The sequence below is a fragment of the Platichthys flesus genome, chromosome 12, assembly GCF_949316205.1.
Source record: "Platichthys flesus chromosome 12, fPlaFle2.1, whole genome shotgun sequence".
In the NCBI taxonomy this organism is placed as follows: domain Eukaryota; kingdom Metazoa; phylum Chordata; class Actinopteri; order Pleuronectiformes; family Pleuronectidae; genus Platichthys; species Platichthys flesus.
Window position 1 is genome coordinate 23,674,057 of NC_084956.1, and position 24,572 is coordinate 23,698,628.

The window sequence follows — 24,572 nt, forward strand, 5'->3', positions numbered from 1 at the left end:
ATCTGTAATATTCAAGGTGATAATCTCCCACAGAGTTGTTGAAAACAGTCCACATAAAGTCTCTCCACTTCCCTCTGTGGAAAAATAATTATATAATTAATGAGAACTGTTTACAACACTGGTGTGTGGAGATTATTATCTAATAATCTAATCTGTCCAATTCACTCTAAAATTCCATAAAAGGCTAAATAAACGAGGTGGGAATGGAGGATATACCAGCCTGTATCAGCACATTTGTGAAACAGTTACTATCACATGCAGCTTACACATGTAGTGTATTGATATTAACTTATTAAAATCAAGTCACAACTAAACACAACTCTCTAGTTAACTTGCTTCAATCTTTTCATTAGATGTTAAATAATAGGTAATTTGTATAACAATAACATTAAAAACCACTTGAGGCATGTAAGCATATGATTATGATGATAGATAAAGCATAGGTTTTGTTGTTGTAGTTTAAAGGTTACTTACCTCTAGTGAGTTCGTAAAGATCGCGACCAGCTACAGCACAGCGCTAACCGGTTAGCAGCGTCGGGTAGCATGTCAGTCTTGACTCGCGCTCCTCCTCCTTGCCCATTGATTCGTTAACCAGAACCGAGGAGGAGTAAGCACCAGCAAGATGGCGCCGGGGGAACGCCTCCTACTAGCCTCATTCTCACTATGCAGAAACCAATGGGTGACGTCACAGACCCTCCGTCCATCTATATATACAGTCTATGGTCCTGATGAGCGCTTCCAGTTCGTCCACTTTATGGGTCTCTCTCCTGCCAAGAGGGTGGTGTGCCTCAGGGCCATCGCGGGTGTAAACAATGGCGGCGTGTGTTGCAGGCATGCTCCCAGTGATCCGAAGAGACCGAAGTGTGGTTAGAAGTTATAAAAAGTGTCCAATCAAAGGCATCCCGTAATTTTGCGGTACGAAGATGCACAGAGCAGTGCAAAAATAAATATAAAAAACAACAGCAAACGTAATAAAAACACAAAAAAACGACAGTAATACCAGGAGCTGCTACGACAGGCACCCGTTAGTACGGCACCAATAAAATGATATATCAGTAAAATGTACACATTTCTCATGAATTCAGAATGTTTCCTAGAAATGGAAATGATCAGAATGTCTTCACTTTACCCCAGCTTAGGGGTAAAGTGAGACAAACCAGTGAAATCAAGGGGGTAAACTGATCCACTTACTTTTTCCACTTTAAAACTACCATAACAACACATGTTGTAAAAGTTAAAATCCTGACAGCTAGATTGACAACCACACATTCCAAAACTAATATCGGACTAGTAAAAGAATCATGGGGTATTGGTCAATTAAGCACATTTATGATTATTATGATTCAAGTGATCTCTTGCACACCCTAGCTTACCTGCACATTGTTTCTCTGTCTTATTGGCAGGGACAGGGATATTGTTTTTCTCTGCGTATTCAAATGCCAGTTCACGGCACGTAACTGGAGCAAGGCCATGGAACTGGTCAGCTAGTTGTTTCAAGTGTTTGGCAAGCTCCACTCCATCTCATCTGTGAATATTCTCTTTGCCTCAGCTACTGCACCCCAGGCTACTGATTTTACTTCCCCTTTCTCTTTTTTCTTTATGAATCTTTTGAGGGTTGTCTTATCAATATTTCTATCCCTTCCAGCTTTTCTTCAGGACTTCTTTCCTTGCATGACCTCAGCGGCTGCACTCTCTATCTCTGCGTGGGGTGTTTGGCTCCAGGTTGTCTTCCCGGTGTACTTTCTTGGCATGATGGCTTTTCTACAATGTTTATGTCATTAAAAATAAAACATATGTAATGTAATATAACACTTAAATATGTTTAAGACTAAACTTAACTTGTGCTTCATGTTTCACTTTACCCCACAGCCAACATTTTAGAAAAAAACGACATCTCTTTGCAATTCAGGCTAATCTTCAGCTAGCATCAATCACATGGTTTTATATGTTGGAAGTTCATCAACATGTGTGATATAAGTTTTTCTACCTGATTCAACTTGTTTTAACACAACAGTTGATTAAGTTCAAACCAAGAAAATTTACTTTTACATGCAAAAAACACATTTTTGTGAAAAAACATAACCACAGCACCAGCAACAACTTCTCCTTCATTGCAAGGGGGGAATGGGAGGGACTTGAAAACATAATGGTCACATGACCGCAAATGTGTGCCGTTGCCTAGATACAGGGGGTGTCTCACATTACCCTGCTCTCCCTTACATGTGGTGGACACAAGCACACACACTGCAGAAGACAGGAGAGAAGTTCTTCCCGCAGATTGTGACACAACAGAACCTAATATATAGCTGAGAAAAATAAATGTATCACTATGATTTTGGCCTGGATATTTTTTAATAGCTAAAATTGTCTTCCTTAAATGCACTTACAGAAAATGATATCCAAACATACATCCAATGAATGTAGGAAAGAAATAAACACTCAAGTTTCATTCAGGTCCGTGTGTGTGAGAGTCGCTTCCTGGATGGTTCTCACCTCTGCCCAGCCTTGTACCCGGCCCCAGGTGCTTTCTGGTCACTCTGAAGATCAACGCATCTGACTTGAATCCAGGTACACATTTTGGCTCCTCTGTTATCTCTGAAGCTGAGGCCTAGAAGGGAAAACCATAGTGTCAGTCCAATCATGGAAAATGTGTAATCAGTCACCAAATATATATATGTGTGTTGATTTTTCTGGAATCGACACAGTCCAGATGGAAATGAAGATGCTTTGGCTTCACTTCTGTACTGCACTCTTGTCGTCCATCTATCTATACAGTTAATTTGTTTTACATAATGGAAATGGGTGGACATCAGAAGAAAAATCCCAGCCGCAGCTGAAAATCTTACCTGAAAAACGATTAATAAAATGCCCACAGCCATGAACCAAGTTATTGTAAATATGTCCCGTAAATAGTTGTTGCTCCGTTGTCTTGCTTCATGAAGCTGGTTTCAGTGAGAGTGAGTCCAGCTGGACAAAGTGCTTGTGAGCTGAGTGAGCTGCATTGATTACAACCACAAGCCAACCCCCAGCCTGCATCTAGAGAAACAACAGTCTAACCACACATGCACATGCACACATAAACTAGACGACCCCTAAAGTGTTTGTCAAGTGATGTGCGTGAAACCAGCCAGTAGTTTTAGGTTCCCAATTTTCATATAAATGAGATCCAAATCTATGATGTATTGACTGTAAGGTCAGTGTGTGTCTGTACAAGTTACTGTTGTATTCAGAGTGTCATTCAATATTTCATAAATCATTTACTATAACAATACAGATAAAAACAAAATTCTATTATAAATTTGTTTAAATTATAGTTGTACAGCTACAGATTCAAGCTCAATGAATTTAATTTAGCTTCAAAAGCATGTTCAGCATGTAAAAGACATACACTGAACACAAATACAACACACATATAAACATTTAATCAGGGCTTAACAGGGCTACGTTAAAATATATGCTAATAACATTTCAGGCAGGCAACTTAAATTTGAAATATCTATTACAGCAACAGATCATAGTTAGTTTGACTACTAGGCTCTGACTTTATCACTTCCCCAGATACTAAATTTGTAGAATTTGTGAACAGGTCAAATATTAAAAAAAAAACCTCAATGAATAACGGAAAAAGAGGAGATGTGACCCGGCCCGGAGGAAGCCCGGGGCCCCCGTCTGGAGCTAGGCCCAGACAGATGGCTCGATGGCGAGCGCCTGGTGGCCGGGTTTGCCACGGAGCCCGGTCGGGCATAGCCCGAACAAACTACGTGGCACCCCCCCTCTCTTCATCCCATGGGCCCACCACCTGTGGGAAGACCCGTTGGGGTCGGGTGCGCAGCCACATGGGTGGCAGCGAAGGTCAGGGGTCTCGACGGACCAGACCCGGGCGGCAGAAGCTGGCTCTGGGGACGTGGAACGTCACCTCGCTGTGGGGAAAGGAACCGGATTTTGTGAGGGAGGTGGAGCGCTATCAGTTAGATCTGGTGGGGCTTACCTCCACGCACAGTCTCAGCTCTGGTACCGTACTCCTGGATAAGGGTTGAACTCTATTCTTCTCCGGAGTTGCCGAGGGCGTGAGGCGCCGGGCGGGTGTGGGGATACTCATAAATCCCCGGCTGAGCGCCGCGGTGTTGGAGTTTACCCCGGTAGACGAGAGGGTCGCCTCCCTGCGCCTAAGGGTTGTAGGGGGGAAAACTCTGACTGTTGTTTGTGCGTATGCACCAAACAGCAGCTCAGAGTACTCGGCCTTCTTGGAGACCCTGAATGGAGTCCTGTATGGGGCTCCAGTAGGGGACTCCGTAGTTCTGCTGGGTGACTTCAACGCCCACGTGGGCAACGATGGAGACACCTGGAGAGGCGTGGTGGGGAGGAACGGCCTCCCTGATCTAAACCCGAGCGGTCGTTTGTTATTGGACTTCTGTGCTAGTCATGGATTATCCATAACAAACACCATGTTCGAACATAAGGGTGCTCATAAGTGTACCTGGTACCAGAGTACCCTAGGCCGAAGATCAATGATCGATTTTGTGATTGTGTCATCTGATCTGAGGCCGCATGTTTTGGACACTCGGGTAAAGAGAGGGGCGACCACCATCTGGTTGTGAGTTGGATCAGGGAATGGGGGAAATTTCCGGATAGACCTGGTAAGCCCAAACGAGTAGTGCGGGTGAACTGGGAACGTCTGGAGGAGGCCCCCATCCTAGGTATCTTCAACTCACACCTCCGGCGGAGTTTTTCTGGCATTCCTGTGGAGGTTGGGGGCATTGAGCCAGAGTGGGCGGTGTTCAAAGCCTCCATTGCTGAAGCTGCGGTGGCTAGCTGTGGCCTCAGGGTCTTAGGCTCCTCAAGGGGCGGTAACCCTCGGACACAGTGGTGGACACCGGTGGTCAGGGAAGCCGTCCGATTGAAGAAGGAGGCCTTCCGGGATATGATATCCTGGAGGACTCCGGACTCGGTTGCAGGGTACCGACAGGCCCGAAGGGCTGCAGCTGCTGCCGTGTCGGAGGCTAAGCAGCGGGTGTGGGAGAAGTTCGGAGAGGCCATGGAGAAGGACTTTCGGTCGGCACCAAAGAGTTTCTGGAAGACTATCCGGCACCTCAGGAGGGGGAAACGGGGAACCATCCAAGCTGTGTACAGTAAGGATGGGACTCTGTTGACCTCAACTGAGGAGGTAGTCGGACATTGGAAGGAACACTTTGAGGAACTCCTGAATCCGAATAACACGCCCTCTATGTTGGAGGCAGAGCTCGAGGTTGATGGTGTTTCGTCGTCAATTTCCCTGGTGGAGGTCACTGAGGTAGTCAAACATCTCCGCTGTGGCAAAGCCCCAGGGATTGATGAGATCCAGCCAGAAATGCTAAAGGCTCTGGGTGTTGAGGGGCTGTCATGGTTGACACGCCTATTCAACATCGCGTGGGAGTCGGGTACAGTGCCAAAGGAGTGGCAAACCGGGGTGGTGGTTCCCCTGTTCAAAAAGGGGGACCAGAGAGTGTGTACCAATTACCGGGGTATCACACTTCTCAGACTCCCTGGTAAAGTCTACTCCAAGGTGCTGGAAAGGAGGGTTCGGCCGATCGTCGAACCTCAGATTGAAGAGGAACAATGCGGTTTTCGCCCCGGACGTGGAACTACGGACCAGCTCTTCACTCTCGCAAGGATCCTGGAGGGGGCCTGGGAGTATGCCCATCCGGTCCACTTGTGTTTTGTGGATCTGGAGAAGGCGTATGACCGGGTCCCCCGGGAGAAACTGTGGGAGGTGCTGCGGGAGTATGGGGTAAGGGGGTCTCTCCTCAGGGCCATCCAATCTCTGTACTCCCAAAGCGAGAGCTGTGTTCGGGTCCTTGGCAGCCAGTCAGTTTCGTTCTCAGTGGGTGCTGGTCTCCGCCAGGGCTGCGCCTTGTCACCAATCCTGTTTGTGATATACATGGACAGGATATCGAGGCGTAGTCGTGGTGGGGAGGGGTTGCAGTTCGGAGGTCTGAGGATCTCGTCACTGCTTTTTGCGGATGATGTGGTCCTCATTTGATCATCGGCTTGTGACCTTCAGCACTCACTGGATCGGCTGGCGGCCGAGTGTGAAGCGGCTGGGATGAGAATCAGCACCGCTAAATCTGAGGCCATGACACTTAGCAGGAAACCGATGGATTGCTTACTCCGGGTAGGAAATGAGTCCTTAGCCCAAGTGAAGGAGTTCAAGTACCTCGGGGTCTTGTTCGCGAGTGAGGGTACTATGGAGCGTGAGATTGGCCGGAGAATCGGAGCAGCGGGGGCGGTATTGCGTTCGCTTTACCGCACCGTTGTAACGAAAAGAGAGCTGAGCCGCAAGGCAAAGCTCTCGATCTACCAGTCGATCTTTGTTCCTATCCTCACCTATGGTCATGAGGGCTGGGTGATGACCGAAAGGACGAGATCGCGGGTACAAGCGGCCGAGATGAGTATTGTAATTCTTATGTGTCCTCCCTTAGGGATAGGGTGAGAAGCTCAGTCATCCGTGAGGAACTCGGATTAGAGCCGCTGCTCCTTTACTTAGAAAGGAGTCAGCTGAGGTGGTTCGGGCATCTGGTAAGGATGCCCACTGGGCGCCTCCCTTGGGAGGTTTTTCAGGCACGTCCAGTGGGGAGGAGACCTTTGGGAAGACCCAGGACTAGGTGGAGAGATTATATCTCAACACTGGCCTGGGAACGCCTCGGGATCCCCCCGTCAGAGCTGGTCAATGTGGCCCGGGAAAGGGAAGTCTGGGGCCCCCTGCTTGACCTGCTCCCCCGCGACCCGACCCCGGATAAGCGGATGACGATGAGTGAGTGAGTGACTCAAATATTTTAAAATCATAAAAAAAAAGAGTAATGCAATCCAAAAACTTATAATTCATGAGTATTAGATTTGTCTCTGATGCATTTCTTTCTAAACTTTAAAACTGTTGTAAATTAGTAATTTGGCAAGGTAGCTGTGGTATAATTATCACAACGCACCAGATGGATTTTTATCTATTTTGTTGTTTAAAACAATGTTTACTACTGTATTGTAATTCTTATGTGTCCCCTGGTAATGTGTGTATTTTATATAACTGTATATATCATTTTTTATATTATGTAAAATACAATTGCATAAGTATATCAAACTATATAAAATATACATAGATATATATAAAATTTGCTTGTGTACACTAGACCTAAGACATAAGACAGCAAACACATTAGGGCACACAATGTGTTTGTATGCTCGAAAAAAGAAAAGCAAAGCCACAAGTAACAAACAAAATAGGATGTACCCCCCACTGTGTTTGTTGTTGTGCTTAAAGTTAGGGCTAGCATTAGCTGGGATAGCGGAGGAGGGCCAGCATTAGGGCTAGCATTCACTGTATACAGACGTATACAGTGAAGTCATGACGCGGCTCTTTAAACGGCACTGGCCTCTGGAAATGCAACTGCGAACCGGCACTAGCCCCAGCCCGGAACTGGAACTTGGTTTGTGTTGGTGGAAAATGGATATAGGACAAACCCCAGGCAGAGCAGCACTTCACCGAATTTCCTTAATCCCTCACAGTTTCATGTGACTATTTTGGAAGGCGGTGCTTTTTTTGCTTGTCACAGCAACAAAGTTTTATCAAGTATTCATTTTATTGGAGGGGAAAATTTGACCATATTGAAAGATGTCTTGATTGTGGATGAAGCCTGGTTTTGTTGATGTGAGGGTAAAGAATAGTAAGTGAAATTTAACTCTGACGTTAAACTCCGACAAACACACTTTTAGTATGACTCATTGAAACCCAAACTATGTCACAACTAATATGCTCAGAGCTCAGTATGGTTTCCATGTGATTTCTTTATGGAGAAAAGAGAAAATATAAAAAACAATAAAGTTTGCCACATGTTCTGAACATGCAAGACATATGGTCACTGGACACACTTGCCTTTGCAATGCCCTTCCTGGATGAGGTTTCTATGACCCCAAGCTGGTGCAGCTTCTTTATCTTAAAAGAAAAAGTTTAATACTTTATTACTCAGTCTATTACATGACAACCCATAGTTTGGACCAGGAAGCAGAGCTGCAGTGCTTAACACTTCTCTGCGCTCCCTCTGGATCAGTCACACAACCCCATAGAGATTATGTCTGTCCACCGTCCATTTAAATTATTGAAATTAAACAATAAAAGAGCGAGAACTCTAATACAAATTAACACAACCTCTGAAACAACGCAGGAAACTAAGACTTTTAAATGTGGTCTTTTAAACATTAGATCTCTGTCAACTAAGGCTATTTTAGTTAATGAACTAGTCTCCGATGACAGCATAGATTTATTGTCCCTCACTGAGACGTGGCTGCATCCTGATGTATATGTCGGTCTAAATTAATCTACTCCCCCCAGTTATATAAATTCACAGGTTCCCAGAGAATTTGGGCGAGGAGGTGGAATTGCTGCTATTTTTAACTCCAGTCTATCAATTAATCCTAAACCTAAACTCAGCTACAAATAATTTTAATGGCTTGTTCTTAGTCTTCCACGCCAATCCAGGAAACACCAATAGCCAATCATATTTGCTGTAGTTTACTGTGCTTCCGGACATCCCTGAGTTATTATCAAATGTAGTTCTAAAGACCAATAAAATGATTAAATTTGGTGACTTTAATATTCATGTTGAAAAAAATAAAGATAGCCTTAGCATAGCATTTATTTCAATACTAGACTCAATAGGTTTCATTCAGTGTGTGTACACCAACCTACTCATCGTTGTAACCACACACTTGACGTTGTACTCGTACAGTCTCGTAATTGAACATTTAACATTACTTCCGCGCAATCCAGTTCTATCAGACCATAATTGAATAACCTTCAATTTTTCAATAACTGAATATATGCCACTAATAAAAAAACTCATTTTCTAGATGTCTACCTGATAGTGCTGTAGCTAAATTTAAGGAAAAAATTCCAATTACATTTAAACCCGTGTTATCGATATAAACAACAAATTCTTTAAAAACCAGAGCTCCATTGAGATTGATCATCTCGTCAATAGCTCTGCAGACTTATTACGATTAACATTAGACTCAATAGCGCCTCTGAAAAATGTCAAACATAGTAAATTAGCTCTGTGGTATAATTCCCAGACAAATTAGGGAACAAACAATTATCAAGGAAACTAGAAAGGAAGTGGCACTCCAGCAACCGTGTTGAAAATCTCATAGACTGGAAGAATAGTGTTAAAGAATATAAAAAGGCTCTCCACAAAGCAAGAGCTGCTTACTATTCAAAACTAAAAGAAGAGAATAAAAACAACCCCAGGCTTCTCTTCAGCACTGTAGCCAGGCTGACAGAGAGTCACACCTCCACCGAACCCAGTATTCCTCGATCCCTAAATAGCAATATCTTTATGACCGTTTTAATGATAAAATTCTAACTATTAGAAATAAAATCAACCATCTCCTGCCCTCAATTGGCACCAATACCTTACCAACAACAGAAATCTCAGAAACGGCTGAGAGTCCTACCCATTATTAAGATAGTTTCTCTCTGATCACCCGTGATCAGTTTACAAAAATAATCTCAGGTTCTATCTTAGATCTGATTACTTAAAGAAATTCTGCCCCTAATTGATAGTTTGTTACTTAATACAATCAATCTGTCATTATCATCAGGTTAATGCCATCAAGCCCCTCGGCTGTGGAATAATCTACCACTTTCAGTTCGGGAGGCAGTCACCATCTTTTCGTTTAAAGGAGGCTCAAAACCTTCCTTTTGATAAAGCTTATAGTTAGAGCTAATTAGTGCGCCAGAACGTTACTTGTTCTATTTTATGACACACGGAGCTTCTCTTTCCAGCTTCTCCTTCCTCTTCTCCATCCCTATCCCCCTTCCCCGGAATCCCTTTGCTTTATCACCCGCAGATCAAGGGCCGCACCATGGATTGCGGTTTGTGGATCGCGCACCGGGGGTCGCGGTGTTGGATCCAGTGTGGCGGATTCTGAATCATGTGGGCTGATCGTGGTGCTGGTGGCGGACCCTGTGTCGCGTTGGCATTGGGCACGGGCGGTGGACCAGGACCGCGGTGGTGGCTTGTGATGGGTCCTGGTGGGCGGCGGTGGACGGTGACTGAGGACTGGAGTGGCGTCTGGTCTGGATGGTGGATCGTGGTCCAGATGGTTGCTGAGCATGGACTGTGATTGCAGCGGGACTGCTTGGCATGTTATGTTGGGGTTGTCCTTCAGGATGTCTACCCTCATCAAATGCTGCTAGAAAATTTGATTATTGATGATGTTCTCCTGCACGTGGCATCTATTGCACTTCTGTCCGTCCTGGGAGAGGGATCCCTCACATGTGGCTCTCTCTGAGGTTTCTACATATTTTTACCCTGTTAAAAGGGTTTTTAGTAGTTTTTCCTTACTCTTGCTGAGGGTTAAGGACAGAGGATGTCACACCCTGTTAAAGCCCTATGAGATGAATTGTAATTTGTGAATATGGGCTATACAAATAAAATTGATTGATTATGTACCGCAGTCTTTTAAAATAGCTGTAATCAAACCACTTCTCAAAAAACCCACCCTAGACCCAGAGGTTTTAGCCAATTACAGACCAATATCTAATCTCCCCTTCATGTCAAAAATCTTAGAAAAAGTTGAAGTCAATCAGCTGTGTGAGTTTCTCCAGGAAAATAATATATATGAAGACTTTCAGTCTGGGTTCAGAGCCAATCACAGCACAGAGACCACCGTAGCAAAAGTCACTAATGACCTTCTAATAGCTTCAGCTCAGGGATATGTGTCTGTCCTCGTTCTGTTGGATCTCAGTGCAGCATTGGACACAATGACCATCAAATTTTATTACAAAGACTTAAACAGTTGATTAACATTAATGGAACCGCCCTTAACTAGTTTAAATCTTATTTTTCTGATCGCTCCCAATTCGTGCAAATTAATGATGAGTCATCTGTGCACACCAAAGTTAACCATGGTGTTCCACAGGGCTCTGTGCTCGACCCAATTTTATTCTCATTATATATGCTTCCACTAGAAAACTTTGCTGTTAGTACCCTATCAACCCACTAGAGCACTCCGCTCCCAGAATCCAGGCTTACTTGTTGTCCCTAAAGTCTCTAAAAGTAGAGTAGGAGCCAGAGCTTTTAGCAATCAAGCCCCTCTGCTGTGGAATAATCTACCACTTTCAGTTAGGGAGGCCGACACCATTTGTTCGTTTAAGAGTAGGCTCAAAACCTTCTTTTTTGATATAGCTTATAGTTAGAGCTAATTAGTGCGGCAGAACGTTACTTTTCCTATGTTCTAAAATAGGAAGCGTTTAGTTTAAAAAGGCATAGAGGTATTGATGGCTGATCTACTGAGTGGGCCACATGGTTTTCATCATACTACCATACAAACCAGTAGCCAGTCAGATTTACCTTGAGCCTCAGTGTACCCCCAAGTTCGGCCTGTATCATTGTATCAACAAGGCAAAAAAAACCCTGATGACGCTAAGACGTGTCGAGCCCGGTCCCGTCCGGACCAGACAGTGTCGTGTTCATTGATTCGAGGTTCAGATGGGAAAGGCAATGATTAGACAAATTCAATGTTCAAAGATTTCACAGTAACAAGTTTATTGCATAAGAACAATACTTACAGAGAGTCTCTGGGGTTCTGCCGGACACGTCACCAGGTTCGCTGGATCATGTCTAGAAGAAGCTCACACACATCCTAAGTCCACAGTATATTTAATCAGACACAGGGTTCAGCACAGAGGCGGGTCTTTTTCTTTGAGGGAATTCAGTTAATGGCCAGATGTATACTGTTTCCTCAAAGTGCAGTTTTTTGCAAGCACATCACTTTCAACTGACCAGGTGTCCCACTACTGTGGCCTTGGCCAACAGGGAGCCTGCTACATTGGAGATACACAGATTAGACACTGAGGAGGATTTCATATCTTTTTCTCACGACGTTTCATGAAACACCTCTTTGTATTAATTCTTGCATGACCTCTCTCTTTCCTGAGAACCTGTGCTTGTTGTGCAAACTCTGCAGATCCTAATGTAACCCAGATCTCCTGGGCCTGAGTTCGTAAACACAAAAAATGAATATGATCTCAGAAGAATATTTGAAAAGAAACTTATCTTTTGTTTTAATTCCTCTAATTAAAATTAAAGACCACCACAACTGTATTTTAAAAGTCAAAACCTTCACAGATGTTTATTTAGAATATAAAATAAATGAAATTATTGTGAGCTCCTCTCTCAGGAAGTAAAATATTTACAAAATAAAATAAATGCACAACAGTTATATGAAATATAACCTTTCTCAAATACACAAAATAAAATACAGGGTCTCTTTAAATTGTTTAACCCGTTCCTACGAATTCTCAATTCACTCTTTAAATCACTGAAAAAGGGTTAAATAAAATCTTTACCTTTCACAGGTCTCTGAATCAAAACAAAACAATAATCAACTTTAAATTAACTCACAAACATCACATGCGGACCAGAAATGATAAAACTCGAAACTCAGTTGCAGGCCTGTAGTGATGCTCGGGTTCGGTGAGGCCTGAAAACTATTATGGCCACTTCACTCAGTCCAGAGCATAAAATAAAAACACGTGCATTGTCACATCAGTTCAATACTCACAGGTCCAAACGAGGAGCAATAGGGCAATGATAGCCACAGACAGGGGTGATGGCAGTCACAATCCAAACACAGGCAGCACACAGCAACGAAAAATCCGGGGAAGAATAAACAGCAGGGTCCATCCACCAGCAACCATCTCAATTTCTCTCTCCCTCTCTTCACAGACGTCCGTCTCCTTTAATTACATGAACTCTTTGAGTCAAAATATCATCACGCTAAATCGTACTGACTTAACGTTAGCCCGTTTTAGCATTGAAACTACAACAGTGCTAAAGCTATGCTATCCAAACATGTGATACTATGCTAGCGGGTGGCTAACTACATTACAGTTCTGTCTTTTTCACTACAACATTAAGTTACAGCTTCACAATTTAAGGCATACACATTATATTTACCTTTGGCAGGTTACATAGAAGAGTAATATAACAGGACCACAAGTAGTCGACCTCGATGACACCTCTTAAATGTTTCCCACAGCACTACACGTTTTCCTCAGGACTCCGGACAATCTCTCTCTCTTTAACTCACCTGCTCAAAGCATGCTTAACCTCATCCTACACTTAATGTCCCTCCCCATACCAGACTTGGATTGGCTGTGAATTTGCTACTACCCAATGAGAAATACAGAAACTGAATTACTGACAAAAAGTTAGATTTCACATTAAAAGCACTCAAATCAAGTTTCTCATCTTCTCAATCACAGAGACTTTTAACCACACATCTATTTATTGCTTTACTTTTTAACTGTAAATAGCTAAACTTATTAACTGTACATATTATATTCATTACATTTTATCCTGTATTTAACCTTATTTTAACTACTATTTTTAATAATACGAACTTATCTACTTATCATGAACTTTCTCTTTTAATACAACATTTGTTATGCTATTTGATGCGCTGTATCCTAATGATTTTATACAGGGCTACACTAACATTACAAAGAATTAATGGCAACTCCAGTCTGAGAATTTCATTGTTTCATATCTCAAGATGAATTTCCATCCAACACGTTCTCCAAATTGTATTTTGCAGTCAGATTGACACTCAGATTGGCACCTGCTCATGTGCCTGGTTACCAGTCAGTTGCTAACGGCTGGTTTCCTGTTTTGTCTCTTTCTGTGATCGTGCTCAGGGCCTGACCCTGTGTCTGCGACAAAAAGATCAGTTACACAGGTTACAGTAACAGTTTATATTTTGTATTTTGCATTAGTTTATATAGACTATACAGCTAATATTATTCACAGGATATAGGTAAAATATAGTCACAAGATACAGAGAAACATAGATATCGCAACAGACGCAAAGGGAATTTATGACACATGACACACCGAGCTTCTCTTTCCAGCTTCTCCTTCCTCTTCTTCATCCTTATCACATCGAAGTAAGTCATATCTCATCAGTACATGTTACTGACTTGAACCCTTCCCCGAGTCCCTTTGCTTTATCGCCCGCAGATCCGGGCCCGCTGTGGCCACACCATGGATTATGAGTTGTGGATAACGCATCATAGGTCGCAATGGTGGATCCAGCACCGCGGATTCTATATCGTGCAGGCTGATCGTAGCATTAATGGCGGATCCTGTGTCGTGTTGGCATCATATAATGGTGTTGGACCACGACCGAGGTCGGCGGCTGATGATGGATCCTAATAAGCGGCAATGGACAATGACTGTGGACTATAGTGGAATCCGATCTGGATGGCGGATCATGATCTTGCTGGCTGCTGACCATAGACTATGATTGCAGCAGGACTGCTTGACAAATAGCATTGAAGTTATCCTTCAAAATGTTTACCCTCATCAATGCTGCTAAAAACTTTAATCTTGATGATGTTTTCTTACACCTGACATCTATTGCACTTCTGTATGTCCTGGGAGAGGGATCCCCCACATGTGGCTCTCTCTGAGGTTTCTACGTAATTTTATCCTGTTAAAAGGGTTTTTAGTAGGTTTTCCTACTTCTTGCTGAGGGTTAAGGACAGATGATGCCACACCATGTTAAAGCCCTATGAGACGAATTGTGATTTGTGAATATGGGCTATACAAATAAAATTTGATTGATTGATGATTAAATACATTTTTGCAAGCACATTTTTCTCTTACCTGTAGAGTAAATGTTAATTTGAGTAGAATGGCGTTCAGCTAATTTGTCCGGCCCTCCACAACTGTCCATTTTTCTCATGTGGCCCCTTGAGAAAATTAATTGCCCACCCCTGCTCTTTATCGTTGAAACGAGGGAGTTAAAAAAAAATTCGTCCCCCACAGAGTTGTCATGAAGGAAGAACCTCGCGATTGAAACTAAAACCAATTTTTGAACCAGGCTGTAAACAGGTTTAAGATAAAGATTGGTTTTCTTCTAGCCTGGATGCCAGACGAACTTAGCCCCGCCAACAACATTTTCGGTCGGGAAGATCGGTCTGGAGTCGCTCCATTGGGGAGAAATTGTGCTCCGAACAGAAATTGTCCGGACCAATCAGATTGTCAAGGCGGGCTTTATACGATGATGGACAGATGATCAACAGTACCATAATCAACCACGTCATCAAAGTGCACTTGGGTTGAATTCGTTTTCAACAAACATGCCTGCCGCTGGAGAGCTGAGATGTGTAGATGCTGCCATTGAGTCTGTTCTAGAAGACATTGACAGCGCATTTATTTTGAAAGAGGAACAGAGAACGCGGAGGTGACACCAAAGCTGTTCACACCGGACTCTGAAGCGACGCTGAACCGCCGGGCAGTGCTAATAATATATCACCCGTGGATCCAGTAGTATTCAAGTATATACTTACTTGTTGCTCCAACATTAAGTAACAGCGTCCCAACATGTGTATTTTTTTGTGTTGTCTTTATACAACATGTTCCGAGGATCATAACACTCACTGTACTTCTCCACTTCAATTATTAATTTAATGTCATCCATGTTGAAGAACTTCTTTGCTGTTTGCTCCGTTAAATGTCGGGTGTCGAGGGTAAATTATATATTCTCCACTCAAGCCTATGTGGAGAATACGTAGCCCCCCTCTCTCTCTTTTTATCTTTATCACTGGTTGTATGGCTGTAGTGGATGGGCAGAGGGGGACATTTAATAATGTCATTGGTAAAATTAAAACTCCTGGACAACAGAAGGGGAATTCAAAGTATGGGATGCATATTAGATAATTTATATCAAGCGCAAAAAAAAGACTCGACGCCGAAACGATCGCTGCACGGCGCTAGGCAGTCTTGGTGCAGCGAGGCGCTTCAGCCTCCGGTGTGACCAGCACAAAGGTTTAACACAGGAGTGGATGGGGGCCAGCTGTTAAGCTGTTAAGCTTCAGCGTCGCTTTGACGTCGCTTCAGTGTCCGGTGTGAACCCGGCGTTAGTAAATAACTCACAATACCTCACTTAACATACGTCACATACTACGTTGCTCTGATAGTTGTAGGTTTATCTAATAGAGCGAATAGGCATTTTAATTCCTGGTTCGGTTGAAACACGCCCCATAATCACAGCCCAATGGAGCGGTCTCAGACTCACATTCTGACTAGAATTGTGAGTATGACAACGTCAGGCTAGTTTTCTTCATCACTGTGGCGGAAATGGGCTTTATTGCATAAAGCCCATTTACGGCTTTACAGAGAAGCATGCACAATGTTCAAAAGAAACCACAGAGTGGGGGTTGACCTCAGTGATCTTGAAACCGTTTCCAGGTCTTACCCTTGTCCATTGCAGGCTCCAGGGTTGAAAGTGGTTCTGTTTTATAACTAGAAGCAGTGATCTGCTAGACACATTTTCACTTGGAACAGCAGAACATCTATGTGGTATGAACCTGAAGAGAAAACTTGCTGTACAATTGCTGTATGTTGTGCAAAACATAGCAAAAAGTGGATAGGAACACTGGTGTTGAACCTTTTCCCAGTTCAGCTCAAGTAGATCCCCAATACAGCTATTATTGCTAATGAAAAGCAGCTTTAAATGCATGTGTTGTCTCAGTTTGAGGACTTTATATACTCGGTTATTTTAAATGTTGAAGTATTTTCACACTGAGAATGGCAACATGAGGTGCACTACAGAAGTAGTACATTTGACATAAATCTTACATTTGTTTTATTATGGTTTTAGAAAAGGTCTGAAGGACTACAGATTGAAAGCTTCGAATATAATCTACAGGATTATATGAGGCTGGTTTCCCATTCAAAAACTAAATATGCGTTGTTTATACTGATGAAGATGTGATGTGAACTTTTGTCAGCAGTGTCTGGTAGATTGAATGGAGACATGCTGAACATGAACTTCATGTCTCAAATTAACCATCTCTCTCCCTCTCTTTCTCACCAGCCTTGGATGGATCAGTATTTTAACAGATTGAAAAAATCGTCCGAGAGGGGAAGATAGCGACTCGGAAACGGTTCATGTTGCAGGATATTATAGAACTTAGATTGGTGAGTTGGTCTTCGCGATTATTCTTTCATTTGCACAATTGTAAAGAGTCCAACATTCAATTTCTTCAAAGTAAGATGGATTTTACCACAGAGATTTATTTCACCCGATCTGTCTGATGACCAGGAACATGATACTACACATTCTGTTCATATTCTGTTCAATGAATATCTACACTGCTGTTGTTAAGGAGTTATTATGTGGTTCTGTAAAAAAATTCTGAACAAATGGGTGTCCAGAGGACCCGAGCAGGGTCCGAGAACCATTGTCCATAAGGAGGCAAAGATTAAAGAGAAGGAGGAGCCGAGAAAAGTGCAGCCTCAAATGGACGTGAAGATCCAGCAGGGCCCCTGGCAGGGTTCCCACGGTACCTGGAAACCATGGAAAACATGGAATTTATTTTTTCATTTTCCAGGTTTTGAAAAGTCATGGAAACTGAGCAAAAGTGAATACTTACATGGAAATTGAAACAGTTGTCCTGGAAAATTTTATTGGATGATGTGTTAAATAGTATTAAAGTGAAACTATTGAGCACAGAATTAAGATGAGCTTATAAAAACCCTTTACATGTGAACAGCTTTTACTGTAGATAGAAATGGATGATCCCATGTTGTAGAGCATGCTCTTGGCATCCTATGTGGTATATTAGATGTTGGAATTTGATGCAGGCAACCTGGCGATATGGACTTTAAAAGTATAGTTTCGGATTGGTGGACTTCGGGAATAATAATTGAGAAACGTTACTCACGATCTCAATAGAAGGGTAAAAAACATGCATTTCCCAGCCAACACGGGAGCCTTGACATCTACAGTGAAACTTTTTATGCAAGTTTATCCTCAAATGTAAGTAGCTGTGTTTTAACTGTGTGGTAAACCTGGGTTTATCAACGTTAGTTAGTAAGCAGTGCAATCTTGCTAACTAGCTAGCTGCAACTTGCTAGCTAGCAGCTTACACTGGAATTGTTGAGGTTATTTTTACCTTGCTTTTAAAATACTAGAACTATGTTTGATCCCCATATGTATTTCACTCATTGACTTTTCCTCAAACCGTGTTATTCACCACATATAGGGGAGTTTGTTTTGAACACGCTGGAGATTCAGGAGGAGGAAGAGAAGAGGGGAGAAGATGAAAGAGGAGAAGAAGAGAGGAGGATAAGGGAGAAGAGGATGACAGAGGAAAAGGGAGAGGAGTTGAGAAGAGTAGGAAGAGAAGACAGGAGCGGACACGAGAGGGGAGGTATGGAGAGAAGAGGACAGGAAGAGATATGAGAGGAGTGGAAGAGAGAACATATATCAATCCCAGTGCTCATGTGTCTCAAAGTTCCAGTTCAATAAATTGTTGTTCGTCTACAGATTGTTGCATTATTTCATGCATTGATATTATCAATAAGACATAATCTCTAAGCATTTACAATGTAGACATGACTGGCACATCTTTTTAAATCAAGTAAGTGGTCAGGTGTCCTAGGGGGTTGTGTGTGTGTGTGAGGGGAGGGGGGCGGAAAGCTTTAGGGGCCTATAGATCATCAATTAATATGGTACCTGGAAAATCAGGAGGTAGCATGGAATTTTTTTTCAAGGCAACCGTGGGAACCCTGCCTGGGCTCAAGTCACATTGGTGAAGGGCAGTGGTGGAGGAGCCAAGGCCGGTGATTTAGGTTAGGTCACACCACATGACTTTCAAATCTATCAGATCACTTTGCAGTTCACACTACATGACCTGCTGATCAGGAGTCGTGTAACTGTTTGGAGTTCATACTACAACACTTAACGATGGAAGTGTGCCACTCACTTCACAATGTTTCGGCTGCTCCGCTCTGTTTAGCTGTAGCTGTCACTGATTCATCTAAGATATGAAGCTTGTTAGAAATCTTGGAGTCTGATAGTCTTTCATATCTATTACACTTTACGAAAATTTCCTTCATTATGTTCTTAAAAAGGTTTTAAATTTAACTTGATGAAACCCTGATATAAAACAGTAACTTACAGCATATCCTGTACACAGAGTCAGGTGAAGCATCTTCCTCTTAATGACTGGATCTTGACTCTGATCACCCACAATCGCTATTTTTCACTTTTCTCTCTTTTATCGTTTCATCTCTGCGGGCCTCAACTGCTTCTCAGCACTGCAGTCCAGCCCCGCACCACAACCCTCCACCCCTCCTCAAGAGAAGGCAGACTTCGACGGAAGGTATGAGATGACAACGCTGTCTGATTTGAAGGATCCTGTTGGTGCTATAGGTTTCTCTGAAACTTAAGGAGAGTGTCTCTGTGATACTGATATTTATCTTTCCTGCTAGCAGGATATTTATAACTCTGATTAACTAGAATCCATTGACTTAAAAATAGATCAGTTCTGTTATTAGGGTTTTGTTTTGCTTCTGCTTAGATCAGTGTTAATAATTTGTAGTAGGTTCCAAATTGGTGGAAAAGCTTGATATTCAGAGTTTCTCATTTACACTGCCATCCTTCCTGACTCTTTGTTTATTCGTCCCCCACGCAGAAAAGGGAATAAGAAAAGGAACCAAAGGAAACGGCTCTACAAGCTGCTGTATAATGCGCCTGCTTTTTCTCAGCCTGATCCGTTGATCAGGGGAACCAGTTCCAAGGAGCTGCTGGAGCGTCCAGCTGTCTATGAGTGGTATTGGTGATAGCCCTTGTAAATACAGTGTGGACATTACACACGTATACCAATAAACTGATCAATAAACTTCAGTGAAATGTTATCAATAACCTTTATTGGAAGAGACCTTGAGACCTTTGGACTAAATCCTGTATGTACAACAACACTACCGATAGGCTTTGTTCAGCCGCAAAAGCAGCAGGTTCTCAAAGTTATTTGAGCCTATGCATGCTCTACCTGGGCCTGAAGATGAGCCCTGCAACACTAAAGAGTCTTTCACAGACTGCTGAGGCCCTGCCCTTTGTACACACCGCCCGTCGCTACTACCGCCACTCCTTCTATTTTCTGTCTCCTCAACTTCGCCTGAGCATTGTCCACGACCATGGGTACCTCCTTCTTCGCTATTCCTCCCCCCTCAGTGCGCCTTTGCCGGCCTGCTCCGATGGCCGACGGATCTGACAGCGAGGCGCGTCAGTGGAGGCGGGGAGGATGGCGGATGCTGCGGTGCCGCACGCAGCTCTGGCTTTGCTCTCCTCTTTTTTCGGAACCCCTTCTGTGCGGTTGTGTGGCGGCCTCTCTTGTGTGTTTTTGAAGGATGACAAACTGGAATGAAAACAAGCCAAAATGAACTAGGAGTAACGAGGCAATTTTTTAAATGTAAGGAGTAGAAAGTACAGATATTTGCGTGAAAATGTTAGAAGTAAAAAGTCGTCTGAAATATAAATACTCCAGTAAAGTAAAGATACCCAAAATTTCTACTTAAGTAAGATCAAAAAGTATTTGTACTTCGTTACTTGACACCTCTGTCTGATGGTCTACACCAGGGGTGGGCAATTCATTTTCCCAAGGGGCCTCATGAGAAACATGACAGTTGTGGAGGTTCGGACCAATTGGCTGAACTCAATTCTACTCATATTAAGCTTCTACTGGTAAGAGTAAATGTTATGATTAGGCAATAAAAAAGTGAGGCACGCAAAGTAATTATGCCAACTCAACATTTACAAGAACAGTTGTGAACAAAATATGCAAGTTTTTTTCAAAGATCAGCTATAAATTAACTTTATACAAAGTGCTATTATTTTTTGCATATAGTCTAATCACCCCATTTGCTGGTTTTCTGTTTATTTTTCTTGTTCAGTGACAGAAATCTAGTCTGCTAGGCATAGACAAGTGCACTGAAGTCAGGTTGAATATCTGAGGTCAACCCGGTCTCATCAGAAAACGTTGAGTAGCAACGTTGGTCCATGTGATGGCCGCACCAGCAACCACACACTGACATTCCAAAACATGATGGTAACTTCTTGATTTCTAGTTTGCTTAGTTGTTTGTTTTTGCACACGCACCCACAAATAACTTGACACATTTTGATTTCATACAACATACTTTTATTTGTTAAATATTTTCTTTCTGTGATAATTAATTAAGTTTTCTTTGAGGTACCAGTTCCTGGGGCCTTGTTTCTGGAGTCATCTGGCTGTTCAGCAAAAGGAGGCCCAGCTTAAATGGCTGTGAGTCCTAATTGGACTGCACCATGTCTATTGCCATCATGGGAGGGGACATGGTTGCCTTATCTATATTTGTTTCAAATATGTTTATTGGGAAACCAATCACATAGCAGAGAAATTAACAGTCGACAGTTATGTTTCCTTTGTTTTTACAGAAGGTGAAAAAGTAGTCCCTGACAAAAAAAAGAATAGCAAGTGAACAAGCAATGCCCTGCATCAACAAAACAGATGGAACAAAAAGGAGAAGACAAAAAAGAAAAGAAAAAAGACAACAGTGTATACCCTCCCATCTTTCTTGTTGCTGTAATGAGCAGTTAAATAAAAATGTGGGAAAGAATATTGTACAGTAAATGTATCTAATATTGTGTTGGTCATATTTATATTTAAATCATTCATCATGTTTTTTTGGGGAGAAAATAATCGCATATTAAATTGCAATCGCAATTTTGGGGGAAAAAATCGCAATTAGATTATTTCCCCAAATTGTTCAGCCCTAGTGCCAGCCCCCCATTAGTTTTGTGTTTACAAAGATGGTCCTTCTTTATTCTATGAGACTTGTAATTCCATACAAAGGGTAGAATGATTGAGTCCAATTTAATGAAAAAAGATTTGGCAAGGTCAATAGGTAGATTTTGAAAAAGATAAAGTAGCTGAGGGAGAAAAATCCAGTTGAAAAGTTTTCAAAATTGAAGGAATTGTAATCCTAGGCTGCATGGCAAATAACAAAATATTGTCCGCATACAATGATATTTTATTCTTGGTATATTCTGTATTGTAACCATGTATATCTGGATGCGAACGAATGGTCTCAGCCAGCGGTTCTATGGCTAATGCGAACAGTAGAGGGCTAAGTGGGCAGCCCTGCCTCGTGCCCCTACCCAACCGGAAAGGGTCAGAAAGAGTTATATTAGTAAGTATTCTGGCTCGGGGGCTATTGTATAAGAGCTTAGTCCAGGACACAAATTTATCACCACAATTGAACTTCTGCAAGACCGAGAATAAGTAAGCCCATTCGACCCGATCAAATGCTTTTTCGGCATCTAAACTGAGGATAATAAGGTCCTTTTGGGAAAGTCTTGCATATAAATACATTAAGTCTTCTGGCCAATGTCTTGGCTAGAATTTTTTGATCCGAATTTAATAACGAGATTGGCCTGTAAGAACCCACTTCTTCCAAATCTTTCCCTTTTTTGGGAAGGAGGGTAATAGTGGCTTCGGTCAGCGTCTGGGGCAATATGCCATCCTCGTACGATTGGATGTACATTTTACGCAGGTAAGGAGCCAATAATCCCCCAAACCTCTTGTAAATCTCATTGCTGAGTCCATCAGGGCCGGGACTTTTACCGTTTTTCATTGAACCAATGGTCGCTAGTAGCTCTTTACATGTGATGTCTGCCCCCAAGGTATCGCGGTCCGCTTGACTCAGTGACGGGAGATCACATTTATCTAGAAATGTCTGCATTGTTTCTCCCACAGAATTAACCTCAGAAGTGTATAGAGTTTGATAAAATTGTCTAAATCTGTCATTAATATCCTTGGGAGATGTAAGGACATTTCCTGAACCAGACTTAATTTTGTGGATAGTACTGTCGTTCTCAAGTTTCCGTAGTTGTCTCGCCAGTAGTTTGTGTGGCTTATCACCACACATCAAAAACATTCATATTTTCAATATAAGATCTCAGAAGATTAGAGGCCCTGGAAGGTTCCCTCTGTGAAGAAGATCTATCCAAGTAAGTGTCCAAAACTAGATTGAAATCACCACCAATTATTAGATTAGTACTGGAGACATTTAAAACCCTTTTGAAAAATTCTGGATCGTCATTATTGGGTCCATATATATTTAATAATGTTACAGGTGTAGAGTGGAATTCCCCCACAACCATGACATATCTCCCGTCTTTATCTGCTATTGTAGACAGATGTTTAAAGGGAACCCCCCTACGGATTAAGATGGCTGTGCCACGAGCCTTAACTGAAAAGATGGAGTGGTAGACATGTTGTATCCACCTACACCTGAGCCTAGCATGCGAGTCGTTCCTCAGGTGGGTTTCCTGTAAGAAAATGACATCCGCCTGCAAGGATTTGAGGTGAGCGAGCACCTTGCCTCTTTTAACTGGCTCGTTAACACCATAAACATTCCATGAGCAGAATGTTATATTATCTCTCCTGTTATTATTATGCATTATGTAGGGTGGTTGCAGGCATCCATCCTTAGACTCTCTCCCCACTCTGCTGGACAAGTGCATCCCTGAGTTAAATGACACTCCATCCGCCCTCCCACCCATTTCCGCCCCCCTCCCACCCAGGACACAGATAAACAGAAAAACAAAAACATCAAAAATGCGTATTCTAACCTATCTAACAGAGAAGAAACTCTAACAACCGATTGTGGTTGAACTCTTAATCCTACAATAGCTAGTAGGCATACAGTTATTAAATTCCCAACAAAACCTATTCAGTTACAAAAGATATTAAATATCCCCGATTAACAGCATGAAAAGATATGTAAACTTCCACGTCTTAGCAGACCTTATTGAAATAAACACAGAACACAAACTCCGGGGCTTACACTTATTCATAAATCCCTAGAAATAACAAGGTATCCCCTCCTATGAGTGATTTAAAGCCATGCTGTCTCTGCTGTGCAACAATGTCCAAGACAATAATGTAATTGTTCAAAAAAGAAATTGCTTAAACTACCAAATGAAATATGCAATCTAGCAGACATGCAGGCAGAAATCAGATAAATAAGTAAACTAAATAACAATTTTAAATAAAGATATTTCACATTATAATAGGGAGGGGGGGAACCGAAATCCAGACCTATAACAGTCAGAAATAATAATACCGATTGTAATATCAAGGCATCATTGTGTTCTTAATACTCTGTATCTGTCAAAGTAATATTATTACCATGGTTGAGGCTATGTTATTATCATGTAATTGTCCATAAGTGGTTTTAACAATACCTCTGGTCTAGATGTAATTTACCTCCAGTCTCCATCAGAAGTGACTGGGCCATGCTCTTAGATGTGCACTTCAGGTACGACCCTGACCGAAGTGGCATTCAGCATACAGACGGGCCTCTTCAGGGTCTGTGAACGTGGTCTCTTTACCATTATGTGTCACTCTCAACTTGGCTGGGTATAGGAGACCAAATTTGACTCCAGGCTGGTCTCGCAGCAACTTCCTGACCGGAGTGAAGGCGGCTCTGAGTTTAACTACAGTGGGTGGGAAATCTCTGAAGACTTGGATTCGCTGCCCTCGAAATGTGAGACTTTTGGACCTCATGACCTTCTGCAGGATGCTCTCCAGCGCGTGACAGTAGTGCACCCTTAGAATCAGGTGCCGAGGTGGCTCGTTGTCCCGGGACGCTGTCTCAGGGCTCTGTGGGCTCGGTCGATCACTGGTTTTTCATCCAGCTGTAA

The 24,572-nt window shown here is 42.5% G+C and overlaps 1 long non-coding RNA gene across 1 annotated transcript; it reads left to right on the forward strand.

The window, feature by feature from the left end:
• Positions 1-16,771: 16,771 nt before the first annotated feature.
• LOC133966729 (uncharacterized) lies at positions 16,772-19,833 on the forward strand. Its single transcript, XR_009923980.1, has 3 exons — positions 16,772-17,018; positions 19,141-19,207; positions 19,520-19,833. It is a non-coding gene; the product is annotated as an uncharacterized LOC133966729 (long non-coding RNA).
• Positions 19,834-24,572: the final 4,739 nt, after the last annotated feature.